Consider the following 21,307-nt stretch of genomic DNA (forward strand, 5'->3'; position numbering starts at 1 on the left):
AGCAATTTTTGAATATTTGAGAGGGAAGGCAGCTCTCTGTCTTGATTTTGCTTTCCTTAGAAAGCAAAGGGATATGCAAAAAGATGCAAGGAGAACCCCTGCATCCTCTCAGTTTAATTTATGAACAAGGGATGACTTGGGGGTCAGAGCATCAGTGTGAAACTGAGTCAGTATCATACTCACACTTCTGCCTGAGCATTTCCTATGTAAATTTGGTAAATTATTTTTGCACATGATGCTCTGAAATTCCCAGTGATTTCAGTTGCTTTGTTTTCTGGATGCTTGCCAGCCAACATCATAGCCCGTGTTCTTTGTTGCTCTGTGTCTTTGCTTGATTCAGAAGTAAAGAGGAATAAGGGGGATGGTGTATGCAGGGAGAATATAATAATGAAGAGAAACATCACGTAATCTTTGCATTTCGATCACCTTCAAATTGTTTTTATTTTTTTCCCCCCAACTGAATGCACCGGGAATCATTCTGGCTTGCATTTTGGATGAAGTAGCTACTTGAAAGTCTGGTGAGAGGAGGCAGCTGTTGGAAATATGCATTCTGGTTAATGCGTTCAGGCCAAGCCCCGTATGTGCAGTCGCAAGGGTGCTGCTCCCAGAGGATTCCCCTGGGTAACTTCCCTTTGAAGCGGAGCCTCCCTGCTGAATTCAGCTCCTGGTACTGTCTCCATTTGGAAAATGGAGGCATGCTAGTGTTTCTAGCCGAAGGAAGGATATCCTGAGAATACTGTGGTTCTCAGTCTCAGTCGTGAAGGTTAAAGGAGCCTGCTCGCGATTTTCCTGCAAGCCTGGCCTCTGGCTGATGTAGGGCATCACGGTTTCTGGAGAGCTGGCATTAGCAGCACGTCACACTGCAGCCCCCAGGGAAGGTGTCAGTCACCACCTGTGGTTTATCGGGGGGGAAACCGAGGTGGCAATGGGGCTGCGGGAACCCTCCTCCTGGTGCCACCACCGCAGCCGTGAGGAGACGAGAACCACAGCTGAACCGAACCGCAGACGGGCGGTGGAAGGCGCATCGCCCCTTGGCGCATCAGCGGGTCCCCGAGGTGCGGGGGATCCCCGGTCCCGACTCCGGCCGGGCGGCCACCGCCGCCTTCCCGCCGCGCCGCGCAGCCGAACCCCGGGGGAGGCGGGCGCAGCGCCGCAGTGGCACCTCGGGCAGCCAATCCCGGCACGCTGTCCCCACCGCGTCAGCCAATCGGAACCGACAGTGAGAGATTGGGGGCGCCAAAGCCCCGGAGTGAATAAACCACCCGGGACCTGTGGGGCGGGGGTGGGCGGGGCCTAGGCTTTGACGGGCGGCTCCTCTCACCAATCCAGAGGCAGAACTTCGGGGCCCGTGGCCAATGGACCGCCGGGGTAGGCGCGGCTGGCGATGGGGGCGGGAGCGGCGGCCGGGGGGCGGGGGCGGAGCAGCGGCGGCGGCGGCGCTGCTGCTCGGTGGCGACGGGCGGCGGAGGAGGCGCCGGAGGGAGGTGGCTGCGGGTAGCAGGTGAGCACGGCCGGGCCGCGATGCGGGGAAGGGCCTTCGCCGCGGCGGCCGGTGGCCGGAGCCGCGGGCGGGCCCGACGGGGCCGTGCCAAACCCTGCGGGGCGCGGGTGGGTCCGGCGGCGGGGGGAGCGCCGGAGGCGGGGGAAGCTTGAGGGGCTGGAGGGGATGAAGAGGGGGCAGGGGTACTCCGGGAAAGTGCGTGCGGAGGCGGGGGGAGACGTGGGAGCACCCTCCGGTCCCCTCCCCGGCGGGGGGCGGTGGGGTGGGGCGCGATCCCCGCGGTGCGGTGGAGCGGGGGCCCGGCGCAGGTGGAGCCTGCGGGGGGCGGCCGCGGCACCGAAGGGCCCTGCGGGGAGCACCGAGCCGCTGGCCCGAGGAAGCGACCCCTGGGGCGGCGCCGCTTCATGGGATTCTCCCGGGGCTGCCTCCCGTGCCTGCGGTCTCTCCTAGGCCTTGAATCCCAGCCAGGTTTCCGTCAGAGGGTCCCTCCGGCGCGGCCGCTCCCGGGCGCTTTGTATCGCTTGCCGCCCCTGCGTGGCCGTGGGAGCGAGTGGGCGCTCCGGGAAGTCGGGGCTTCCCCGGAACCGCTGCCCCGTCTCAGCTGGGGCTGGGGCGCCGTGAAGTTCGGGAGGCGTCGGGACGAGGCTTTTGGGCGATGGGGCTGACGACCCAGTCTGGCACCGAGAGTTGTAGGGGAAAGGGCCCTCGTCAGCGGCGGGGCTCGTCTCTTTTCACCCGGTTCGTGGCTTGGCCGGTGCCTCAGTGCGTGTGCAGCAGCTCGCCAGGCTGCACAAAGGAACAGCCGGCCGGGTTCGGCCCGTCCTGCGGGCGCAGGAGGGATGGATGAGCAACAGCGTGCGGGGCGGGGGCTGCGGTGGGCCCGGGCAGCATCGTCCCGCTCCGTGCTCCGTCGGGCACGGAGGGTTGAAATGCAGCTCCCGTTCGGAGTGCCTTTAAGTCCTTTTATTGCGTTCATGGAGATAAACAGTCTTCACGAATGAAATTATGTATCCCTCGCGGTAGAGTTAATGTCTTGCAGCAGCTCTGATCTATAACTCCTTCGGTCCAGTAGATTTATATAACCTGCTCATTAATGGTTTATGAAATGATAAGGGAGCTTTTCTGTGTGCTGCGGTGTTTTCTGTGTTGTTGTCTATTTCGTAATTTAGCTGTCCGGAGTAGGAGAAGCTTATAGCTGTTAACAATGTATATTTCTATCATTTAAGGGATTTTGTTTTCCTCTCGTTTTGTATTTTTGATCATTCTGCATCTCGAGATAGGCTCCTGAATGAGGAGAGTGAATAAAATGGAAGGCACAGTCATTCTCTTTGGCTACAGTAATACTCTAGGTATGACTTGTAACAAAAAATGTAAATATTTAAATGGATTTCTGACTCAGTTCTATTTGACTTATTGATCTATGGTTACTGCTAAAATGGCCTGTATGATTATGCAGAAGTTAATAGTTACCATAGAGAAAGAGATTGTTTTTCTGTTCATCAGTGAGTGTTTTCCATTTCTTCATCTCTTGGCAATTGTCTGTGGAAGTGCTGTTTTTTTTCTCTTAGCTAAAGTCTTACAGAAGAAATAAGAATGTGAGCGAAGTCCAGAACAATGAATTTCAGATGTGTTCAGCCTTGCCTGTGATTCTTGGTACCCTGAGTTATCCTACAGTAAACGCTTTTTAATCTCTAATTGCATAGAGTGTTGGTTTTAAGCCTCGGTGAAAATTCAGATTTACAGGACTCTAAACCTAACGCATAAAAGATTTTTTTCCTAAAGTATACATGCAAAATGCAATTCAAATGAACCATTTAAATCCCTACCAGCAGAAAATCTATTTTTCATCCAGGGAATTACTTTCCTGCATTTATTATTTAGCTTAAATGTGTGGAATCCGAAGGCGCATGTAAACTAGACAGAGTAGACAAGTTTGTTTATCTTCTCACGTACTGTTGTGAAACCTTGTGATTTTTTGTTAGTAGTTTGACAGCATTATGCATTTGGGAAGAAAAAAACCTAAACCAACAAGCCACATTGGGCTCTTAAAACTTGCCAGACTTCTAAGTCTCACATTTTGTAGTTTGATAGAGCTGCTTGGTGTTGGAATGATCTGTAAGTAATTTTCTTTCCTACCATAATGGATATGATGGGATAAAAACTTTCTGAAATGGTAGTGAAAGTCTTTGCAAAAATCGCTTCCTTCCCCAGGAATAGAAGCTACTGGGAAAAACATTTTATAGTAGATTTTTTATTGTGTGTTTGTGAGAGCCTATTACAGCACTGTGAAATATGTCTTGAATTCTGCCTATAGTTGGTTTTATTCCACTATAATATTGATGGAACTACATAGCATTGGAGAAAAGAAATTGCTCTAATGCTGTAGAAATTTAATCTTTTGTACTCTAGAAAAGATGTTTTACAGAAACTGTCAAGTAAGAGATTGGCAGCCTAAGCTGGTCTAATTGATGAGTTTGGAGTTGTATCCTACTTATTGTGTTCATCTACTTGTCTGACACTGCTGATTTTATTATTTTCTTTAGGGGAGGGGTCAAAGTTTACTTATATTTTTATTTGCTTTGCCAGCTTGTCAAGCAAGCTTGGTTTAAATTGATGTGAAGTCTTGTTCTTAGTATTGTTTTTGGAGTTTGCTTTGATCAGTGAACATATATTAAAATTAGAGATTTCTTCTTGTCTCAATTGATCTCAAAATATTAATAAGTGAAATTGAAGCATATTGCCTTTCTTTTCCTGCAGAATACCAAGCATAAATTCAATCAAGCTAAGACTTAACATGTCCTCTACAGTCATATTATTGAATTACCACTAGAGCAGCTTTGATTTTTCTGCCGATGCTTTCACCAAAAGGATCTGTTTTCCCCTGTTAGTCTTCCTTTGCTGATCCAGCTGAAAATGGCCGTACAGAAAAATGTTAAGCTGCAGTTGGATCAACTCTCTGAACTGACTTCGTAGCTATACAAATGTTATTGCTTGCATAGGAGGAGAGGAGGCTGTGACCACTCTTTGCTGAAGCAGCTCAATTTTAGTTTTACCTAATAGTTCTGTCTTGTCAATAGACTTGGCAGCTTAATGGAGCTCTGGTGGTCGTGTCTCCTTCTTGACTGTGCATCTTCAGCTGCTGGCAAGGAGGCCTTTGTAGCTGTGAGTTAAATGAAGTCAGGGAGTTAATCAGCTAGTTAATTGCTTTTTTTTTTGTTTTGTTGAATTTTGGCTGGATCATGTATCTGAACAGGCTGATCATCCAGGTCATGGAGTGGAAATGGGACTTACATTGAAGTGGGGTTGGAGATCGGTAGCTCTGATTGAAATTTCTTTGAGCTTTTCTGGAACCATACATTTCCATCAGCATGACCTGGGTTAACAAAGACCTATAGCAAACTGTTTCAAGCTGGCTTGGCAGGTAAAAATCACAGTAAATTGGAGAGTGTTGTTCCATTTCTTTCAGCTGGCATGTTGATGTGGGTGGCAATAGTAATGAGCAGAGGATGCGGAACTAGGGGTGTGCTCAGCACAGCAACCTCAGACTGACACAGCTGTGTCTGGAAGGGGATTTGTTCTCATCCTAAGGGTGGGATCCATCAAATGCTCATTTTGGACTTATGTTCTTTATGGTGTATAGTTAAAACAGATGTTGCATCAGAAAGAACAAAATTTTAATAATAAGCAAGATCAGGAAGACTCTTCTGTTCTGCTGTGCAGGATGTGGTTTTTGTTGTTGTTTTGTGGGTTTTGTTTTGCTTTTTTTTTCTTGTTTATTTTCCTTCATTTTTATTGAGCAAGACTTGCAACTGGCAGATACCAGTTTGGCTGTATAAATGGCATCATGTCATATGTAGCTGCAGTTAGATGTTCATCCAGACCCCTTTGAAGCGTGTGGTTAGGAGATAGCTCTGAAAACGTGAATTGCTTTGTTTGGCGTTTGTCTTGCATAGTAATTCTTTGTGGAATCCTGGTGTTCTGTAGTAGTAATTACCAGATGTGATGGCTTAAAGATGTTTCTGTACAGTAACTTCTGTTTCCACAGAGGTGCGACTGAAAGTGTGTCAGGACAAATTCATTTGTGTGTGAGAAATTGCTTAAAAGGAACACGTGTGACAAAATGTAAAGGTGCTCTTGAGGAAAATATAAAACCATTAATTTCAGAGTCTGGGGATGTGAAACAAGCTCTTGGCTTCTTTGAGTACTGAGTCTGTAGGATTTTTGAGATTTTGCTGGTGAGCTTTGATACTGAAGCCAGAACCAAAGCTGTTACCCTTCTAAGTGAAACCATAGAAAAGTACAGTGTATTAAGACTTGGACCAAACTGTTTGGAGTCTTTTTCTGATTACCTTTCCTTTTCTGGGAAACAACAAACTGGAACTTCCTGGTGAACTGGATTATAAGCAGTACTGTAGGTATACCTACAGAGAGTTTACTCTTCAGAACTGCTTTCTGTAGGTGTGTACTTGGTCATTGGCCTGGGCTTGTTCACTGATCTAAGAGCTGCAAGTGTTACTGAGACTAAGAAAAACATGTACTTGGCCAGAACCACTCTTACTGCGTGCTAGCTCTTCTAAGTTTGGATGTGACCACTCTTTATCAGTTTATTTTTCTGGGGCAAAAACTCCAAACATCAATGATCTCTCTTTCCTTTTTTGTTATGTTGTTTCAACTTCATTAATGTGATTCAAGCCTCTGTTGAGGCTCCACTCTCAGTGGTGGGCTGATTTTAGACTGTTAAAGAAGCTTGTTTCTGTAGTCCACCAGGACTAGAGATACCTTGGCATTTCCAGTGCTGTGGAGTTTGCTGATGGGCACCACTGAGCATATAAGAGCCAAACTCTCCTCGTTTTTCAGTGTGCCTTGTAGTGCAGAGTGGTTCATAAATGCTTGGATCTTTAGTTAGCTGATATCTTTGTGTGTTGCCTTAAGATTTTGAGTGAGGATAGTCTTTTTTTCAAAGGCATTAATTCATCGACTCCTGTAGTAAAAATCTGTGGAGACATGTGAAGGAATTTGTTCCCCATATGGAGGAATGACACAAATAGAAACTTGGTTCACAATTAATATAGGCTGGGTCTAGATTTTGTTTAGTAACTAATGATAAAAGTGTTGGATTTATATTTTCCCACAGTATAAGGAAAAAGCATGTTCCTGCCTCCAAATGTGTCAAACAGCAAACTTCTAGTTTTGTTCTTGGGTGGTTTTTTCTGGAACTCAGTAGCACTAGACCAGTTCACATGAAACAAGGAGCTGAATACCATAGTCTCATGAAACATAATTGCTGTTTTTAAAAATTTTTTTTCTCTAATATTTGGTTCTTACTCAAATTAATAATCTAAATTCTGTGGGGAGAAAAAAACAGTGCGTACTTTTTATTACAAAAGAGGTTGTTATTAATTTCATTTGTACAGGTGGCTGTAACTGCAGGACTATAGAGCTGTCGTGCTTTGAGGGTTGTGGCTTCCTCATGTCTCAGCAGTGGATCAGATGAATTTTCCAACCTTTTCATGCGCTTTACTTCTATGCCTTTAGCATATACTTTTTTTAAGGCTGGCTATTTTATTGTCAGAGTCTGCTTAACATGGTATTTCTGCTGACTGTTTTTGATTTAAAAGAATGAGATGTGACACTGTTTTCAAAAAGCCTGTGAGGCTTAATCTGGTCTAAAAAGTCTGAGAAAGAATTTACCCATCATTAGTGTGGTACTACTCAAGGTTTAGTGCTTTGGGTTGGGCTGGGGTTCCTGTGCAGTTTCTTCCTTGTAGTTCTGATCAGTGCAGAGTCTGTATTTATGTTGAGTCATCACATTTCAGGTTGAAATGTACATCACCTGTGCATCAAATTCCCTAACCCAGTCTGAAAATCTGAGTATGAGAATTAGGTTGTCTAGTTTAAAGTCTTACATAAACCAAAGTTTATAGGATTCGGTGACTGTGATGTTGGTTTTGCTTTTTGTATTTTAGCACATACCTACTGATAGAGTGGCTTTTTTGGGGTTTCTTTCCTTCCCCCCAGCCCTCCCAGTTGAATGATTAGTAAGCTAGTTAATAGTTATGATTATTTGTGTGCTCTTATATTAGTGGACCTTGAACATTGTCAGAGCTTAATATTGATGTCCAGTTTTGCTTGTGTCTGTAAAGTTTGGTATTTCTGTGTTGGTTTCAGTGTCTATGTGAGAAGCATCTTTTGTGTCATGTGCTCTTTCTTTAACTGGATTTGCACAGGGTAGCTTTGAAAGAGTGTCATGACATTTGTATGTATATTTATTTGCACATGAGGATTGCTTCCTCTTTATTTGACATGAATTTGTCAGAGGCCATTTGCTGGTTTAAAGTGCCTCTCAACTGTGCCATCTTTGAGCAACTGGCCGTTCCTGTGTGTTCTCTTAGCTTGGCAGCAGAGAGCCACCCTCCTGCAAGGGAGTGAAGGACTGCAATTCAGTTGGCCTGTATCTTTTTGATAGGATATTTTCTGAAAGTGTCTGTAAAATAGTTGTGTTTTTAACAACCTTTTTGTAGCTGAATTTATGTAGAAAATCTGAGCTGTGGTTTGGATTTGCTGTGTGCAGCTGGCAAGTAGAAGACAGTCACTGAATGCTTTGTCAAACTCTCTGCATGTGCAATGGATAGGTGCATCATGCTAATATTAATGTGGATTGTGTATCATTGTAAAATTTGCTTGGCCCACACTTTAACAGCCAAAATACATGACTACTTCTTTACTGTCAGGTGGGGTAGGGCACACCCCTTTAAGGAGGTATGTGCTTAGTACTATCTAAAAGTTTTCCTTGTTCTTAGAAGTACAGAATTTGTATCTCGGACATGACTTTTATTGACGTATATGACATAATATAGACTCATGTCCATTATCTCACATTTTAGATACAGTCCCATACTTAAATTTTATTTTCAGTTGCAGTAAGTTACTCTCTGCACAGTTAACTCTTGCTTTGAGCATCATTTATTTTGTCTGTTAGAGTTTGTTCTCAAAGTAATCAGTCTTATCCAGTGTTCAGCATCTTGTCCTTGCACAGGCCAGGAACATAACTGTTACTAGAAAAGGTGACGTGGTTTCTCTGCCTACAGTATTTGTTCTCTTAAGGATGAGGACCCAATTCTGAAAATCACACAGTGTAAAGAATATTTATCATTCAAGCAGAAAAAAAAAATCAGCTCTACCATATACTAATATAAATACTGTTAAATTATTATTCTAGTACTGTAGACATAGTTCTTCCTTTCTTCTGAGGCAGGCAGTGCTGAGGTAGGAATACAGATACACCAAAAATAGTGAGGTCATGTGAACTGCAGAAATTTTATTCTTGATTTGGAAGTCTTAGTGAAGATAAAGAATGAAAATATAATAATATTTTTTGAGGAAATCCAGGATGAAAATCTTTCTGATTCTGTCTTGATTTCCTTATTGCTCATTTTTCTGTTTTAATTTCTTAATGATATACTGCAGTATTTTGCTATGAATGAGTATCATAACTTGGTTGAGGAAAAAAAAAGTTTTCCACAAAATGGCTTGCCTTCTCCGTTAGCATATTTTCTCTCACTTGGAAGAATGTGGTTGATTTGATAGTGTATTGCTCTCTTTGCTCTCCTTCATTTCAGGCAAAAAAAAATTTAAAAAATGAATTATGTATTCAGAGGTAAGAAACTTTTTTGGAATGTGATGTGTCCTGGAATTTTCTGAGGTGCTGGATCATGACTTATCTCCAGTTGTGCCTGATGACAGCTAAACTTCTTGCACTTCTGAATTGCAGTTCAACACCCCAGGACTGTTTGATTGTATATTCCTTTCTTGAATTGAATAAACTATTTTCTTTTTCCAGGTTTGTTTTCGGCAGGATCAGCCCCTGTTTTCACTTCTGCAAGCACCCTGGAGCTTTGGGTCGGGGGAGGGGGAGGACAAACAGAGGGGGTGTGCTGTTGCTAAAAGGAAGTGACATGGATCCGGTGCATACAGCTAATGTAACCATGATGTAGTACATTTTTGGAATGGTCCTGCCTATCTGCCTCCCTCACCCTCCAAAGATCCCACCTGAGATGAAGATTATGCATTCAGGAGGTCTTCCCTGGAGTTTCTTCTAGATGGATCAGTGATTTCTGTGGCACAAGTAGTGATGGCTCTGCCTTTTTCAGTAGAGGAGCTTCTGTAGGTGCAGTTATGTGAGCTGTAAACTGCTGATAGTCTTGTTACAGAGGTGGGAGCACATCTCAGCTCCATGAGTGACAGGACATCTTCAGGTACTGTCACATTGTTTTGTTGTCTGCTTCTAGCAGATACCAAGATTTTGTTTAAACCAACTGTGTCCTACTCACTGCCTGGACTCTGGCTCCTCACATAGTGCATCAGGTCTAGCAGCCCGAATAAGTTCTGTCCCCTTCCATAATGACCCTAGAAGTTGGGGGTTCTGCAAGTAAAGGCTGTGCAGCCATCTGAGCACAAGTAAGGAGGGGTAACTAAATGCATGTCTTTGTTTTTCATGGCGTTAGATCAAGTGAGAAATGGAACTGACTCGTGTGGGCAGAGAGTAGGCAAATGCTAAAATGATTAATGTGGTGATCAAGAAGACACAGTTTATCTTGCTAATGTTACCTCAGGGAAAAGAAGTGTAGTCCCAAAATCTTCCTTCCTTCAGATTTTCTACAAAGAATGGGAAAAATTTCTCTTACAGAGGACTGTTTTTTTATTCCCCTTCACACATTGTCTCTGGCTCCAGTTACATTTAGAAATAAACAAACATGCTTGCTTCAATCTTATGTGGCTTTTACACTGGAAATGATTGCTTATTGTTCAGCTCACTGTTTCAGTGTTTAGTCTAGGTAAATGCTGCATGAGCTTCTTGTCCTCTTTTAGAAAGAATCTTTCAGCTTTCTAATGTGCATCTTTGCTGTGAGACACATCACATCTATAAAAACGGATCAGTTGCAGCTGAAATAGCTGCTATCATGAAATAGCTAATGATGTGTTGACTCATCTGTGAGAGATGACACTGCATCCGCTCTAGTTCTGTACCAGATACCAGATCAATCTGCTGTGAGTTGTCCCAGTTTCTTCAGTGGAAAGGGACTGGCATCTGTCAGTCTTGCATGATATCGTCCTCAAAGCTTGAGGACTGCTGTTCTTTGGTAGGTGTAAAATGTCATATTTTGAAATTTACATTAGACTTAATTCCATCTTCCATCTAGGATGTGATTTCAGGTACACTTCAGGGCATAGATAATGCCTGCAGCTTATGACCAAAAATTGTGGTTTTACCCTGCACTTTTCCTTGGTTTTCCATGTGGTGCAGGCATGTATGACTGTTAGGGCTCTAAACAATACTGGCTTAAAGCTGTAGGCCTGATTTTTGGGATAATCTCATTACATAAAGTTGGGGATGGTTCTGGTGTGAAGTACACTGGGAATTGCTTCTCTGCACAGCTGTTTACATGGACCTGTGAACAGCCTTCATACTCAGGATTTAGTAGCCCTTGAGATCTAAGCAATGAAGATGTTGAATCCTGGTAATTCTTAGCTCTTGCTGCTTTCAGGCACCTCATTGTTATTAAAGACAGGGATTAGTTTAGGGATGTAGCAAGGATGGTCTTGGGGAATTGTTTTATTTTTTTTTCCCCAGAAGCACCACATTCAGTGTTTTCATCTTTTGAAAACAAACACAGTTTGTCTGTTGTGTTAGGTGTCAGTAATGAGTTTGTATTTAGCTTCAACCTGCTGTTGAACAGGTAATGCTCCCCTAGTAATCCTGGTATGGGGTGTATTGAGACCAGTCTCATTTATGTGTAGGTGTTAAAGTGAGCTGCATTACTGTATTAAATTAGGCATAGCATAATTCTGTGTTTACTTTGGGGACTTCATTATCTGCTGTTTTAAATTTGGAACTGGGTTACAGAAGTTCCTGGGTTTAATCCTAATTCTTTCATGCAATTTAGAAGTTGTTTTTATTTTTCTGAAGATAGGAAATTGTGTCCCCATGTCCTCATCACAGGCCTTTAGTCCCAATAACATTTGTAAAGAACTTAACCAAGAGAACTGTCATTAATACATATTATTTCTGACATTATATATATTATAATTTCCTGTAGGAGTTGAGATAATTTAAGTTCACATGCATGGAAAGTGTGTTAGGTGATTACTATTTAGATTGTAACATATTTCATTACTCTCAGTCTTGTCCAGAGCAAAATTAGGGGGGTTTTTCACATCAACTTGAGACTTTTATGACTCATCTGTTTGGGTATAGAAATATCACTTGTCTTTCATCCAAAGGGTGATTAGAGTAGTTTAACATGCTTAAAATTCACCTTTACTCTATAGTAAGCCTAGATCACTATATAGTGGTCTTAAAGGAAGGAGTAGAACATTTCTTCTGAGACTAATGGAACATCTGAATATCAGAAATTCAGATCATCAGAAAGGGGAAGAGGCAGAGCAGTAGCAGATTGTGAAATCAGTGAAGTAAATCCAATGTGAAGGACTTGGTCTAAATAGAATTCTTGTGGTACACAGGAAATAAAGGATGTTGAAAAAAATTGCAAATTCATTGATAATTCTGCAAATTAAAATGGTTCACGGTGCAGCACAGATTCATTGAGAAGGAAGGTGGTTCATGGATCCTCTGCTGTTTTGTTTTCCTTTTATTTTTCAGTTCTCCGCAATCTCTTTCCATAGAAACTTCAAGGTAAAAGATGCAGGTTCTAGTAGTAGAAATGCAGACTTGGGAGATCTGGCTTCATTTTAATTTTGTTCTACAGATGTATTCAGTGATTGGTTATTTGTGGTTAAATCCAGAGGACTTAAATTTTTCCATATTAACGTTTAGGTTCTTGCCATGCCAAACTCCAAGTGAATCACGTTTTAGTTCTCCTGTGCATGGTGGAAAGTTAGAAATGGAAGAATCTCACTGAAACGAAAGGGTATTTACTGCTTAGTGTAGAAAATACACAGAGTCTAGACTCAAGCCCTCTTACTTTCTAGCCTATAGCCCTTGGGATTTATAGTTGTATGCCTCTTTGGAATTTCAAAACGTTTCTGTGGTTAATGGGTTATTCCTTCTAACATATGTCTGATAGATGTGCCTCTAACAGGGTTATGACATTCAGAGAAACAGACAAAGGTATGAGCTGCCAGCTCAAACATGTGTTTCCCAAGCCTGTCCTGCTCACTAACAAGTGGTTTTGATCCTGGCAGTGACACTAGTGGGATGTCTAAGGATGACCCAGGATATCTCATGAATTCTTAACCTGACTGCTGCCACTGGAAGAACTGTTCTCACTGTCCATTGTGTACTTCTGCTGTGCCTTTTGTATTTGACTTTCTCATAAACCATAATCATTCAATGAAACCAGCACAAGGTATTTGCTGCTGCTGTGGTGAGCTGGATTGTCTCCAAGTGGTCTGGCAAGTGCTGTCTAAGGAAGAATGGGAACCAGGGGGAGCACTGGGTGGTTGGGCTGGCATAGCCATCTCCTGCAAACTGCTTTGAAATGTGAGTCATAATTTATGTTCTCCAGTGCAGGGAATGGAGAAAATAGAGAAAAGTTTACAGATAGTTTAACCTAGCTCAGTTTCCATCTGTAAGTAGGATGCTGATGATTTTTGAGCAAAGGAAGTTGTTTGTGTGTTTTGAGAAGCCAGGTTCACAAAGTAGCAAACAAAAAAGGAGCTACCCATGAAAAAGTACAGTGATTCAACTTTTTTTTTTTTGAGGGAAAAGTGTTTAATAGCATCACTTTGAAGGTTGTTCCTTATTGCAAAAAAAAGGAAATAAAGGATGCGCTGGCCTAGAGAGTTGGGCCAAGGGCAAGCGTGGCCTTCTAACCCAGTTGTGAGGGCCCCTTCTCAAGGAAGTGATAGTGGTGGAAGTAGTGGTGACTGACTTGGGGACTTGTTTCTCCCCTCTTTAGTGTGAGGATGTAACACGCTTGGTGTGTTTTTGCTTTAAATGAGGGCTGCTTGGTCGAATGGTAGTAGGTTGGTGTTATGTGAGTAGGAGTGAACTGCACAGCCATGATTAGAGGGAACAAGTGCTGGGCTTGCATGAGAACAGGTCCATTAGAGAATTTCACTTACACAGAACAATGAGCAATGGCAAAGTTTAGGCTGTGAGAGGAAGGAGGTTATTACTTGTGGTCGCTTAATGTGTGTTTTCATCTCACTCTTGCTGACTGCTCTTTCTGCCTCTCAGGGGAAGGAAGAAGCAGCTTTTGTCTATGTAGTCTACCTACAAAACCTTGTTTATTTCAGGAGCCACATCTCACAGAGAGCTCTGAGCATTGATTTTTTGAGACTGATGCTTTAATGGAAATAAGCATTTATATGTTAGTTTCCAGAATGTCTTCATTCAATCAGCTCTTGCTTTCAGAAAGGCTGCATTGTACTTCTTCTCTAGAAACCCTGAGGCACCAGGGAGCGCAGGTGCAGCCACTTGCCTCAACTGTTGAGTACAATCTGTAGAATTCCATCTTTCACTTGTTAAAGATGTAGAACCGTCTTTTCACTGTATCTAACGTGTTACAGATGGTAGCTGTGACATGGTTACTCCGTTACTGTGTTCTGTGTAAGTGAAGCATCAAGTCAGTACCTTTAAACATTAACTTACTTTCTTAGCAAAAAGCTGTAGCAGTACCAGGTACCCACATCTGGACTGGGAACATTGTAGCTGATTATGTTAGTCTCCAAAGTCTGCCAAGAGTTTTTAGAAAAAAAAAAAATTGACTCTAAATAGCCTTTCTAAAGGAAGCCTAAAGTATAAGTGAGTTAATGAAGTTGGAAAATTCATCAATGTTGACCAGTTATTAGGGAGGTAAAACCTTGTATTTATGGAAGAGCTAAAGTTCTAGCCATGAAATGCTGCATGATTATAGACTCAGGAAACTTTATTTGGGTAGGAAGAAGTGTTTTAATTTCAGTCTGCTCCAGCCAACCTTTCTGTAATACTCCATGATGTTAAATGTGAAGTAATGACTGTTTTTAAAAGTTATTTTGAAGTAAACTTGCATGTTCCATATAAGCTGGGAGAATAAACTGAATATTAAGTACACTTTGATCTGCTTTTGTGGTAAAGATGCCTGCTGTGTTTCTTCAGCTATACTTCAGTGCTTTACCCTTTCCATTTCTATGGAATTTTCTGACTCTGTTAGTCTAAATTCTCCTGTTTCTCTAAAGAATGGTGATTGAACTTTTCTGTGCACAGGTCTGACTTTAAAAAGGCAGTAAAATAGCAAGTTTTGAAACGCTTTGCTTCCCACTTTTAGTTCTGTGATGTGGACATCTGATCTAGAAAAATCTTAATGGGGTTATGTGTGGTTTGATTTTATTAAAATTAATTTTGCCCCAAACTTCCCAACATAACTTGTCAGTTCAGTTTTATTGTGGATGCAGAACTATGTGTGCTGTTATAAAGCCTGTGTGCTTTTGCCATTTAGACATTGTAATCTATTCCTACTCTTCGTTTTAAAAGCCTCTAAATTTGATAGTATTTGTAATTTACTAATGGGATGTTAGTTGTGCATAAATTGTAGTAGGAATGGTCAATTGTGAGAAATTAGTGTGTACTTTTCTCCCTACCCCCTTCATTCTGGTGTATGACACTAAATTGACAACTTACTTGCTGGGGCACAGCTGTGATATGACTCTTTTTGCCAAATGGTGTTGTCAGGTCTCCTGTGCATTAATGTTCTAAAGCTGATCCTGTAAGCTCTGTGTGTGTGTGTTGGACAACTCTTATTTTTATGTCTAAAGAAATGAGGGGTTATTTGTATTACAGTGTCTTCAAAAGCAGGTGTTCTGTTCTTCAGGAGAACCTTGACAAGTTATTCTAGTAATTAATAAATCTCTTTGTATGGACAGACATTCAGATTTTTGAAATCAGAGGCTTATCTGTGCTAAGTAAAGCAGAGTCAGGTATTTTGTCCTTGGTCTGCTGGGGCCTAAGATCAAAATTCCTTCTGAATTGGGCAAGCAACTCTTGCATTGTTTTCTGAACATGTTTTCTTTTTTTTTCTTTTTTTTTTACTTCCTTGGCACCTTCATCTCTGTGAAATAGCTTGTACATGGGCACTGGTGTGCTGCTGACAAGTGTCAGAGTGGTCTAGGTGAAATGAAGTGTGAGATGTGTGCTTAGGTGTGGAGATAGTTCTACAGATACAGCTTAAGAAGAGAGCTGCAGAGAAGTCTGAGGAAACCTATAAAGAGTGGATGCCTTTGAGCACTATTTAATACAAAGGAGATGTTAGGGTAATGAAGGTGATTGATAATCCAAGTTATTAGCTGACAACTTCCCTCCTGAAATGATTACTTATGTAACTCATTTGATTTTCTTAAATTATATAGTGAGAATGAATTGTCTTTGGTGAGTTGCCTTCAGTCTAGCCAGTTTTGTGGTTTAATTCTGACTAGCCATTATTTCAGGTTCTGACTTTGCAACTGCTCCATTGCAGCTTCCCTAAGAAGAAGCTCTTCACTACAAATATGAACAGGTTTGCTTTAATGTGAAGAGTTGAACAGAAACTGAAGTGGGAAAGAGGCTGAGAGTTCAAAGTGAGAATGCATATTAGTGGAAACACTTTCGTGAGGCTTTTGGAGAGCAGCTTTTGTTTGATTCTGAACTAGTCTGGATGAAGCCCACCTTTTTATAATTGATATTTAAAGGTTTTTTCCCTACTTATTTAATAAAACTTGATCGTGAATAAAATTAATTTTCTTCTTGTCAAACGTGGTTTTCCATTATTCTTCAAGTAGGAAAGCTTAAAACTTGTAGCGAACTTGAAAGGAACAGATCTTGGCCTGGAAAGGCACATTTTCATACTGTGAAGATGAAACATTTCCTGCTTCTTTCTGCATGTGGCATGCAGGCTCAAAGCAGGCAGAACTTAAGAAGCAGCTTTTCCCTGGGTATGGTTTCCAGTTCTTGTGCCTTTAGATCAGCACCATTCTTCTAAATCCTGAGAGTGTTTTCAGGAGGGCTTTGCTGCCTGTTGCTGCTGTAGCTCAAAGATCAGGTTCTGGTTTCGGAGCGATTGCTGACCTACAGGCTGACTGAATTGTGCAAGGGAAGAGCTTCCTTCACAAGTCCTGGAGCAGTCAGTGCACAGTTATTTTCCATTGAGGTGGCTTGTTTTATTAGCACGGCGAGAATGGTGTCTGCACCTAGGAATTACTCAGACCATGAGCAAAGGTATGGGTTGCTTTAAAACTCTTGCAGTTCAGGGCAGGTTCTGCCTCATGGCTCTCGGGTCCCACGCTGCGTTAGCGAAAGCAAGGCAGATCCTGGGTGAGGCAGGTGTAGAACAAGTCTTTTCTTCCTCCCACGGTCTTATTTTAAGTTTGATCTTTTCCTTTTTTTCTCCCCCCTTCATTTTCAGGGGTTAAAATATACAGTAGTTTCTGAAGACAAAAAGGGTGTGTTCAAAAGATACTTCAAGGAGAGAAAATAAATATAAGAAATTAAGTAATTAGAGGTTTTAAGTACATGGGGAGGACTATCTGTTTAAATAAAAGTGATTTGCAAAACTTCTGTGTCTTTTGTTGGTTTGTTTGGGTGTTTTTTTTTAATGGATTCTGGAGCCACAACATCTATGGTTCTTTTAAAATCAATTCTGGATACAAAAGTGAGGGAGGGATCTCACAGTTATGACAAGTCACAAGTCTGTAATTTCATTTTGCAATTAGTTCAGTTATGTCAACTGAAGCTTTTAATGCTTACAAGTTCAGTACAGTTCATTATTAATAAAACAATTAGAATTTGTGTTAAAACAGCTAAACACACAGAAATCCTCTGTCACTGGCTTTACTGAGAGTGAAGATGTATCCACTGAAGCAGACAACTTAATTATTAAATGCTGGCTAAGATGGAACTATGACTGAAAATGGATAATATTTTTCAACTAAAAGGACTTAAAATATGAAGACTTGTCTGTAGGAATCCTTCCTCTATAGGCAGTTTCATCCTGGTTGCTAAGAGAGAATCTTGGGTCAGTTGGTAGCAGTAGAGATGGAAAAATGGCCATTTCCAGTTTGTCCCCTGAGCCTCAACTCTACAGAGATGATGGCAGTGTGAACCACAAGGGCCTATTGACCATTCCTAGAGGGTATTTGGTGTTTCTATTCTGACTTTAGGAGGCTGAAAGCAAGCTGATGCTACCCAAAAAGAGTGTTAGAAGCACTAAGAAAGAGTTAGCTTTTTAGCAACTGGTAACGTCAGCCTTTAAGGAAAGGGCTTGCTTTTTGGGTAAGATGATTTTAGAAGTCATTGTCTTAGAACTGCTACCCAACAAACATGAAGTATTCATCTTTAGAGAAGCTTTGTATTAGTCTTCTGTATTATTCTTAGTATAGTTTTCAGTCACAAAATAGAACTTAAAAACAATAGCTATGTAGTGAAATGAATATATATGTCTGGAGACTGGCTAATGTGCTGGTACTAAAGCAGTTTGGTATTTAGTATCCTTATATCTGGCACTCTTGGAAAAAGAAATTCTGCAGACAGTAAATTTATCAGTAGAATTTGAGTCTAAAACATGCAGACTTGGAAAGTAGGTTTTCCTTTTGGAGTAACTGGTTGTGAAAGCAGTTTGTCCTTCACAGAAAAGTAATCTGTACAGGTAGCCAGGACACACTGGACAAGAAAGGTGGGGAAAGTGGTTGCATTTATTCACGATTGCTTCTGCTGTGCTCTCAAACTTGAGGACGGTTGAGAGACTTCAGGCCAAAAAAGGCTGAATTTCTTGTGTTTCCTTCACTTTGTTAAATTGGGTGTTTTTAAAAATGTATATTCAAATGAAGTAGGACTAAGATAAGGTCTAGTAATTGTTGACAATTAAAAGTGCTAAGTTCCAGTCACATACAAGTGTTCTCTTACATCTGCATTAAAGAAATCTTGTCTGTTTCTTTCTTTAATTGTTTGAATGAAGGCAGACATCAATTTCTTTCAAACTCTCAGCATAATGGATCAAGTGCTGGAAAGATTTGCTTTAATAACTGGGGGAGAATGTTGCCAAAATCCAAAGGGAATTGTGAAATGCAGTTTAGTAATCAGTGCAATGTGTTTTAAATTCAGTCCATGAAGTCTGCCTAGAAGAAAAACTATGGTATTAGGGAAAGCTGTTGGTGTTAATAAAGTCACAAACTAGAAAAGCAAAGACAGACTTAATTTACCATTTACCATTTGACTCCCAAAAGTATATGTAGCTGTACTGAAACAATTGTTTTCATTGGCAAGACTGCAATTTACCTTATCTCAATGGGTTGTGTTACTATACCTTAATTATACTTGACCATGAAGTTCGAGGTGGAAGAGATTTTGTCAAAACTGAAAAATTGTAAAAAGCCTTTAAAAAAAATTAATTATGCCTGATCAATGATGTTGTTGATGGAGATGGAGTAAAAGGCTGAACTTGCAGGCTGTAGGTTGTACTTTCTGAAAAGATCACCTACAGGTTACTGTTAGCTCAGTCCTGCTAGGTTGAACCATTAGTGGCTGCCGTAGTTTGGAGCACTTTCCAAAGTGGTTCCAGTGCTGGGGAGTTGGTGTGGGGCTGGTGCTGCACCCGGACTGGCTACGAGGAAGAGGCAGGGTGTGAGGTAGCTCTGTGGCTGCCTGGCTTTGAGATGTGGACTTGGGATTACTCTGCTTGGGTGGGTCCCAGGCCTTTATTTTGGGTAGTGAGAGTTTGTCTCTGTGTATTGATTCGGTCTGTAAACAGTGGGGCTGTACAAAATTGGGTCCCAAGTTTAGACTTGTCCCCTTTTAGACAATGTAGCTGCTGTAACTTTTTTAGCTGCTGTAACTTTTTTCCTGTCTCTGGAGGAAAAGAAAACCCACCCCAATTTCACCTTGTGGTGGCTCTTCTTCATCCTAATTGAGTTAAAAGAATAATATTTCTTTATCAGCCGGACACACCTTTTGTTCCCATAGCTCTATAAAGCACAGTAGTGTGGACTATGTTTTAGCACATCTCTAAATTGATCTGTTCCGAGTGTACTCTGAGTAACTAAAAAAAAGGGACAAAAATCCAAAACAGCAGCAAAGATAAATGCTTAGACTTCTGGTGAAGAGTATCTTAGCCTAGGGTTTGAGTCACAGGCAGAGTTCTGTTTAAATTAGTGTAGGATCTGGAATACTATTCTGTTAAAATATTGTCCAGCTGACCCCCTTCTTTGTAGTTGGTTATTCAGCTTAGAGTACAGGTACTGAGCTAGCCTTTTCTTTTGGCCTTTTCTTGTGCCAAACACACCCCAAGTGTTAGCCTTTATGAAATTCCTTGTCCAGATAGTAAAGTACAGAGTTCCCTCTGATACCCTATTGAGTACATGGGCTTATGTAAGCAGTGCAAATGTGTTTGGGTAGGTGTCATTAATGAAGAAGTTTTTGTCTAACTCTTATTTTCTCTAAGCACTTAAAAAGTGTTCTTCTCTTAGATAATGCATATTAGCTTATATAAAAGCATACCTGGTGAGCTCATTGAGCTTAGAGGCATTAGGGACTGGTATCTCTCTCTCGGCCTGTCTCTCCATGTGCTCACCACCCCAGCAGTTCCCCTTTTTATGAGAGAGAAGGGTGTCAGCTGTAAAATGCAACCAGTCTTGTCTCTGGCATGCAGAAATCCACTCTCTCCATGTTTAACTTCTTGATATTTAGGCAAGGCTTACATTGAGAATCTCTTTTCTTATTTTGCTTGTTTTTTCTTTTGGTGCACCATTCTGAACTACACCAATGTAGGCTATGGTAAATCTTCTACTAGGTCAAATGATTTTATAGTTGGAAATTAGGTGCAATACAATTTCACCTTAAGTAGCAAGTCTCTGTTTTATTTGAACTATAGCTTACTCTGTAAATCACACTGTACATTTTTTTTAAACTTCAAATGTTGGATTCTCCTCATACTCCTTGGCAAATTATCCCATGTCTAAGAATAAGCTACAAATGTTCATCTAATATCAAATGCTGGGTACTTGATCTAGCAGGAAAAAAACAAAAGATGAAAAGAAGTTTGAAGTCTTTGTCATTCAGATTATGACCTAGTTGTTGCTTTATTTTCTATTTCAGAAGTCAGTTAAGCAAAATATAAGAACTCAGTTTTCATGTACGTGTGAGAGTGGGATGAGTTTCCATTAAAACATGGGCACCTGAGCTGTAGGTACCAGTTGGGGATGAGGGAGACCTGTCAATGGGCTTTCCCTGCCTATATGTTGCATGGTCATTTATTCTGTCTCTTGCAGCATTAAATACTCACCTTGTCCTCACTTTCTTACCAACATAATTAGAATTCATGCTAGTCTCTAGTTTAGCCTATATTCTTTTTCGTGTGTACATGATCTTATGTTTGACTTGTCATAATACATATTGAAATAATTTTACTGTTGAAAGGACTTTGTCACCATAACTAGTCCTTTATTGCTACTTCTGAATTGTTGGTTTCTGATACTGGCAGATTATGCTGTTGAATATACTTCTTTGCAGACATAAGTGCAATACAAAAGGTATTAAGCATAATACTAATCTCTGCTGGACACAAATAGAAAATAGAAGCGTCTTCTTCTTTACCATGTGGACTTCTGTTTACCTGTTAATCCAATTAATTGATCACATAGGTAGGTCAGCATTTAACCCAATTGAAATTAAGATTATGCAACTAAATTTTATGGGATTTATATGCCTTTATTTAACTTCCTTGAAACCATGATACTAGAGGTTAATTTGTGGCTATGGTGGTTCTTGGGACAGAAGCTCAGAACTTATGAGAGAAATAGGGAGATTGCACTTCATTCTTTATTTGACAATTAATTGTATTA

At 41.3% G+C, this 21,307-nt stretch overlaps 1 protein-coding gene across 10 annotated transcripts in view; it reads left to right on the top strand.

Moving 5' to 3' along the window:
• The first annotated feature begins 1,424 nt into the window (after nucleotides 1-1,424).
• NUMB (NUMB endocytic adaptor protein) overlaps nucleotides 1,425-21,307 on the top strand; it is a 92,270-nt gene continuing 72,387 nt past the window's right edge. For 7 of the 10 annotated variants that reach the window (XM_054275009.1, XM_054275018.1, XM_054275013.1 and 4 more), the window contains exon 1: nucleotides 1,425-1,501. The gene's annotated coding sequence lies outside the window, so the exon portion shown is untranslated. Of the gene's footprint in view, nucleotides 1,502-2,784; nucleotides 2,851-9,939; nucleotides 9,959-21,307 lie in introns of those variants that run through there. The other 3 variants (XM_054275010.1, XM_054275011.1, XM_054275012.1) reach the window with 3 other exon arrangements.

This window comes from Melozone crissalis, unplaced genomic scaffold, assembly GCF_028551555.1.
Source record: "Melozone crissalis strain CALT ecotype California unplaced genomic scaffold, PUWL_Pcris_2 ptg000018l_1, whole genome shotgun sequence".
NCBI lineage: Eukaryota > Metazoa > Chordata > Aves > Passeriformes > Passerellidae > Melozone > Melozone crissalis.